The 7,172-nt window shown below is 45.9% G+C and overlaps 1 protein-coding gene across 4 annotated transcripts in view; it reads right to left on the minus strand.

Moving 5' to 3' along the window:
- Positions 1-5,162, minus strand: part of C14H18orf25 (chromosome 14 C18orf25 homolog) — an 82,342-nt gene extending 77,180 nt beyond the window's left edge. The window contains exon 1 of one of the 4 annotated variants that reach the window (XM_032602410.1): positions 5,141-5,162. The gene's annotated coding sequence lies outside the window, so the exon portion shown is untranslated. Of the gene's footprint in view, positions 1-4,516; positions 4,832-5,140 lie in introns of those variants that run through there. The other 3 variants (XM_032602411.1, XM_032602408.1, XM_032602409.1) reach the window with 3 other exon arrangements.
- Positions 5,163-7,172: the final 2,010 nt, after the last annotated feature.

Genomic DNA, 7,172 nt, shown 5'->3' on the forward strand with positions numbered 1-7,172 from the left:
TATCTGGAATAAAGACATAAAAGAGAATAGAAACAAAACTTAAAACAAACACTGTAACATAGAAAACAGACTTGTGGTTGCCAGGGCAAGGTGGGAGATGGGGATGGAGTGAGATTGGGGTTATCAGATGCCCGCTAGTATTATGTGGAATGGACGGACAATGGGGTCCTGCTGTATAGCACAGGGAACTACATTCAATAACCTGTGATAAGCCACAGTGGAAAAGAACGTAAAAAAGAATGTATATACATGTACAGCTGAATCACTTTGCTGTACAGCAGACATTAACACAACATTGTAAATCAACTATACTTCAATAAAAAACACTCACTGTAAATTAACGCCACAAATTTTAAATAAGACAACCACCAAACCTGAGTCATACTGGTCACTTCACAGTATTTTTAAATCACAGTTACTATTATTGGCTTCTACTAATATGTTATGATAAATATGTACAATATATATAATACACATTTTCTCTCCTAGCAGTTTAGGAATATAAGAGAGTAAAACAAGCAAGATAATTTTAGTTTCACCCTGCTCCTTCCTTTCATCACAAGGGCCGGTAGGCTATGTGTGAAAACTGACTGAACATCAGTCCCACTTCTGCTAAGAGAAGGTGTCCACACAGAAGCAGAAAACATATACTTCCCTAAGTTCAATCATTAGTTCTGTAAGAGTAAGGTAAGTTAGTTTCAATTAAAGATAAAGGCTCGGACTTCCCTGATGGTTCAATGGGTAAGACTCCGAGCTTCCAATGCAGGGGACCCAGGTTCGATCCCTGGTCAAGGAACTAGATCCCACATGCATGCCGCAACTAAGAGTTCACATGCTGCAACTAAGAAGTCTGCACGCCGCAACTAAGACCCAGAGCAGCCTAAATAAATAAATATTTAAAGAAAAATAAATAAAGATAAAGGTTAAAACAGGATTGAGAAAAGTTTCATGACACCAATCAAATTTAAACTTAAGACTGGAATTTGACAACTAAAGAAAAATAACTATCAAATTACTTTAGTCTGGCTGTCAAGAATCAACCCATAATAAAGAAATAATACCAACAAAACTTCTACTCAGTGAACTTAAGGATACAGAAAAATCTTTCAATGAATGTCTACCTCATCCTTCATATTTCCCTTAAAGAAAAAAATTAATAACCCACTAGCAGACTAAGGTACTTTTATAATCCTGGCCCTACCTTCCTCTACCCCACAGAGTTTACATCTATCCCTCTGTAAACTCAAGGCACTGGCCACACCATCCAAGATCACTGATACTCACAACTTTGCTTAGGCTGTTCCCTAGCCTGGAATGCCCACGTGTAAATCCATCTCAAACTCCAGGTTTAAATGTGTAAGTTCCTTCAACCAAGATATGCTTCAGGAGGTGAATAAATAAACAGTGGTAGATCCGGACAATGGAATATTATTCGACACTATAAAGAAATGATCTACCAGGCCATGAAAAAACACAGAAGCAGCTTAGATATGCATTACTAAGTGAAAGAAGCCAATCTGAAAAGGCTACATACTGTATGATTCCAACTATATGACGTCACAGAAAAGGCAAAACAGTGGCAACAATGAAAAGATCAGTGGTTGCCAGGGGCTGTTGGGGGTAGGGTGGGGTGGAGGAGCGAAGGACAGGCAGAGCATTTTTAGGGCAGTGAAGATACTCTGTATGATGCCATAATGATGGATACATGTCATTACACATTTATCCAAACCTACAGAATGTCCAACACAAAGCATAAACAGTAATGTAAACCTAAAATTTAAAAAAAAGTGTAAGTTTCTTTAGCATCAAGACCTGACAGTCATATTCACCACTAGAGTACCAGTAACTAGAGCACTACTGGCACACAGTAAGCAATCAATAAATTAGTGTTGTGAGAATAAAGAAGTTCCACCTGAATATTTTGTTGTTTCCTCAATAGCTCTTCCCCTCTTCTATAGTCTCATAGCTTTTTACCCAGTTATCAATACATCTATTTCATTTTTACTTCTCAATTACACAAGAAACTTTATTTGGCCCTAAATTCTTTTCTAAAATAATACAGAATACCGAAATCAGTGTGGTTCAAAAGAAAACACATTAATAGTACAACATTTTCCACCTTTTACAGATTTTCTTAAGTATTGTCAATTCAGTAGACAAGAATATACACTGTTTTCATGTTGCTAGTTACCTGGAGGAAAATTAAGATGATTTACCGAAGTTATAAACATACGGTCTCGGTTTCTACTGTGTGTGTGTGACACATACACACACACACCAGTTCCAAGCTTTAAAAAGAAAAAACAAAAACATTCTAATCGCCCATATATCAGCTTTATTCATGCACACATTAAAATAAAACCATAAAAAAAACCCATAAGACTGAAGATCCCGGCAAAACAATCCCTCGAATGAGTAACTACACCACCTCCCAGAAATTACTAGTCATACACTAAGGACACTTAAGGTACCAATGTCATATATGAAACAGAAATCTTTGAAGGACAAACATTGAGCACTCAGTTCTCTCAGAACTGCATTAAATTAGAATCTAAAGCTAAACCTATCTTTAATCATGAAGACTATAAAACAAAAAGCATTTATGACACTTTCATAAATGCAATTAAGAGTAATATAAACTGAATTAGTGAGCAATGTAACAACTACACTGTGAACTTAATATGAAGCTAACAGTAGGGAAAGTTTCCAGTTTAGTCCATCTCATTTTTCACAAAATGATTCACAAAAAAAAATTTTCCATTAGAAAATCATATTTAGCTGATACCTCAAGTATAATTACCTTGAAGTTTCTCCCTTCCTTTCATATTTTATCACCTATTTGGAAACTTTGTTAACATTATGAAAAAGATATGGTTTGAAGTTTTAAGATTACTGAAAAGCACTCTGAAAGAATCTGATTTAGAAATATCTAAAAATATTTTTATTTCTCATTTTATGGAACTGCATGAAATTTCATTAAGGTTCTTCATAAAGTAGCATACAGGTCATCACAGTAAATACCATCTTAGTTTCCTGATTTCAAATTTAATTCATAATTTTATTTATTCAGCACCTACTATGCATAAAGCACTCAATTAGGCATTTTATTAGCCAGATTATTTGGCCAAAATATTACACTTCCTACTAAAAAAGATCAGCATTGTGACTCCTCAGGACATCAGGTAATAATTGTAGGCCTCTAAAAATGCTTGTTAAATCAAAAGGCAATGCTCTTACTGAAGGAATCTTGATTGCTAGAATCAGCAGCACCACATTATAAAGTTAATAGCCTCCATCCTTAAACTATCCCAGGAGAAGAAAAGGAGTAATTCAAACTGTTAACTTGTGCCCAACGACACTACACAATAACAGCCTAAGCAAAACTGCCAGATGTATTTGTAATTAAAAGGTCCAACCTTGACAAAGCATCATCATCACTGGGTTTTTCATCCTACTGGGTGGAAGGATTCAGAAAGCAGAAGCTCAGGCGAGAAACGAAAAGCACATCCAGCACAAACTGTTCAAGCGGTTCAATCTGGAACAAGTACAGACGTTCATTCCTTCAACCTGTGAGCATCTATTCTGTGACAGCGGAGAGGACGATTTAAAAGCGAGAATGAATGACGTGAAGTTCTGTTGGGGGTTGCTGCCCCAACAATCCACTGAGATCGGTGCTACAATTATTAAAGTACAAAGTACGAAGTACTATTGCGGAAAAGAGGATAATTCTCTCTGAAAAGAGTCAGAGAAGACGATGATCTTTAAGCTGAGGCTCGTCAGTTTACATCCTCGCCAGGTTTCTAAATAAAGTTGACAAACTGGCCAGAAGAGATCAATTTTGGAGACTGACACATCCCTCCCATTGACCGGAGGCCGAAGGTAGTGGAAGCACTGCCGAAACGCAGGCGGCGCCACGCCGGAGAAAGCCTTCCTCCCTCCTCCTAGGCCTCGGCAGCCGCGGTGCTGGGGCGGCCGCCCGGGCTCTCGAGAGTCGGGGCAGGTGTCGGCGCCAGATCCCGGCTCGCGGGGCCAGCACAGCTGGCAAAGCCGCCGCCGCCGCTCCCCCAGCGACCTGGGGCCCCAGAAAGTTGCGTGAAGACAACTCCAGTGCGGCGAAGCCGCTCCCCCGCGCGGCCCACGGGCTGCGGCACCTCCAGCCTCCTCTCCGCCGCCTGGTAAAGGAACCCGCCGGGCCAGGGAAGAGGAGGGGGGCTCGGCCCGCCAACTCGGCCGCGACCGGAGGGCGCGAGGATTACCAGCGAGCGAGCAAGCCAAGGGTCGGGCTGTTCCGCCCCTCTCGCTGGCCCCCACCCGGGCCGCGCCTCCCGCCACGCCCGGGCTCAAATACCCGGCGTCCGACAGCCCTGCCCGTCACGACCCGGACGCCCAGACGCCGCAGAGCCTCGCCCGCGGCCCGCGGCCCGCACCCCTCCGACTCAACCCGACCCTTCCCGGGAAGTAGCCCGGGTCCCGCGGCTCGACCGGTAGCCGGCCGCGGCCCTGCGCCCCTTCCTACCTCACCTGCGCTCCGCGGCGGCCCCGCACCTCCTCGCTCGCTCCGCGCGCCCCGTCGGGGCACACACCGACCCCCCCCCCCCCCCCGGGCCAGGTCTCTCCGGGCCGCGGCGACTCTGAACGTCACGGCCACCGCCGCCTTCTCTTCCTCGGCACAAGCCCCGGCGGCAAGCAGGGGGTCGCGGTCAGAGCCCCACCGGGGCCAAAGCGAGTCTCGCCGCCTCCGCAGCCTCCACCGCCAAGTCCCTTCACTCGTCCGAGCCGCCCGGAGAAAATGTCACCAGAGGCCGTTCCGCTCGGCGCCTCACTTCCGCCCGGAACCACAGAGCCTGAGCCGGTCGGCTAGAGGGGCCGCTGCGGCTGGAACCTCTAGGGACTCGAACGGGAGGCCCAGGGAAAGCCAGACAGCGCCATCTGGCTGGGCTGACCCGCGCTCCTACAGCTGCAGAGCGCCCGGCGTGGGAGCACAGGCTTCCTGGGCTTCTTTCCCGCTCTCCCTTCATCTGCTCAGGCAGCTCCCTTCCAGAAATTTCCCAAAGGGTCGGAAAGCCAGTCAATACAAGCCACGGACAATGCCCTAAGAAAAGGACGTCGCTCCATTTTCCGTTCGCGGCTCAGTACTCACCCCTCCTGAAGCCTTCCCGAATGAAACTTGTGGTGTCACTCCAGGAGGGAGTGCGCTCCGCTCTCTCCCCACCTTTTCGCGATGCCGACAGCTCGGCTCGGCGAGATTTGGCTGTGCTCCTCTCATGCAGTGGCATCAACATCCCGTTCAAGTTTCTGGATGAACCTTGCACGCCTCGCAGACAGATCGCCACCTGCTGGTGAGTCAGGGTCCCGCAGGGAGACCCCGCTCCGCCCCTACGCGCGGTGCAGACGCCCCAAATTCCACCTCTGCAGTCACTCCTGATTTGCACCAGCGAGCCCTGAGTTTTCGACGCCCTTCGTTGAGGTCTGAGATCGTGAAGGAAACGTGCTGGACGCTTACCCAGAAGAAAGGTAAGGTGGGCTTAAGGAGAAAGAACAAACCTCACAACTCAAGATTTGGCCAAGGCTTTGCGCTCGCTAAAAGCAGGGTTTTGAGAAATAAATGAATACATAAGGGCTTGAAGAGAAAATGTAAAAGGCATTTACCTTTTCAGGAGCCATGCTGGGACCTGGGGTGACACTCCCCTAGAGGAGATTCTGAAAATCACAGCGCCGGCTCCACGCTCCCCTTAACATCAGTCTCCCATTTAGATCAGGCCCCCCAGCTCCCCCATTTCTCTCATTTATGCTAACTGCCCACAAGCATGGGAATTTTCCATCCTCAATGAGTAAACTGATAAAATAGTTTTACAATTAATAGCTAACTTCTCTGAATGCCTATTATGTGCAAGGCACTATACTATGCATCTAAGTGGATTCATTCATTTAATCCTCACAAGTCTGTGGGTTTGGTGGTATTCCTGGCCCCAGATGACAAAAGTGGAACCAGACAGTGATAAAGTGACCTGTCCAAGGTCACACATCAGTAAGTGTCAGGAGCCTGCATTCTCAACCACCACTACCCACTGCCTCCTTGAAATTCACTGAGAACATACTGTGTGCCAAATAAGCATTTTGTCTCTGTATGTTATTTCACTCATTTATTTATTTCCCTGCTTCCTTAGTCCTCAAGGAATTTGAGAGTTTGTGGGGTAATGACAAGAGCCCAGTCTCTTTCAGGAGAAAAAGAGAAAAGAAAAGAACTAACTATTAAAATCACAGCTGTCAGTCTGGAAATGAATGAATGAATATGGACAAATACATTCAGTTTTAAAATGGCCCCTCAATGGTCTTATCTCTTCAATGCTGTAGAGATGCTGAGGTAGGCCCCTGACTACTGAGGTACCATCTTGGCTCCTTCTGTTTGATACCAACAAGTCAATTCCCTACAGTGAACGGACTGCTTTTTTTCAGAGTCTGGGATGTTTGATATACTAATTACTAACATCCCTATTACTGCCATATTTAGATTGCTAAATAGGGCACTTGCTTTCTTCTTCCCCTTCTGTAGGAGCAGGAAGGGCTGGGCAGTTGATCCTGCTTCTGCCTTGGAATTGTCTCCTAGAATCTCCTTTGCACTACATACTCAGCTCTCCCAGCCCCTGAAATCCCATCCCCATAAAACCAGCCCAGTCCAAATCACACCATCACCCACCCTCCATCCTGTTGCCTCTATGGAAATTTCTCTCAAGATTCCTCTGCTCACAGACACTGTCCTACCAACATGTCCACCCCTTGGCCTATCTGTAGTATTACTACTGGATCATATCAGTGGTTCTATGCTCAATTTCTTTTATAAACCCTGGAGGCCAAGGCCAAGCCCATCTGAATCACCCTTCAGCTTCATTGCTTGCACCTGATGTACCACTGGGACTGGGGCTGGGCTTGCAGCAGGTGCCTATTAGGAACCGTAGCCTAAGCAGTAGCATCACAATGTGGCTGGCCTTGCTTTGACTATAGTCTGTTCTCTCTGACTGAGCAGGCAGCTTCCAAAATTTGCCCCTGTAAGGTGGATGCTGTTTTTAGAACCACTTGTTAGATAAGGAAAACGGGGGATCCAAGGGATGGAACCCTCACCTCAGCTCTAGGCTACCCCTCCCTCAGTGTAACCACCATTACCTCCCCCCTCC

The sequence above is a fragment of the Phocoena sinus genome, chromosome 14, assembly GCF_008692025.1.
Source record: "Phocoena sinus isolate mPhoSin1 chromosome 14, mPhoSin1.pri, whole genome shotgun sequence".
Taxonomy (NCBI): Eukaryota; Metazoa; Chordata; class Mammalia; order Artiodactyla; family Phocoenidae; genus Phocoena; species Phocoena sinus.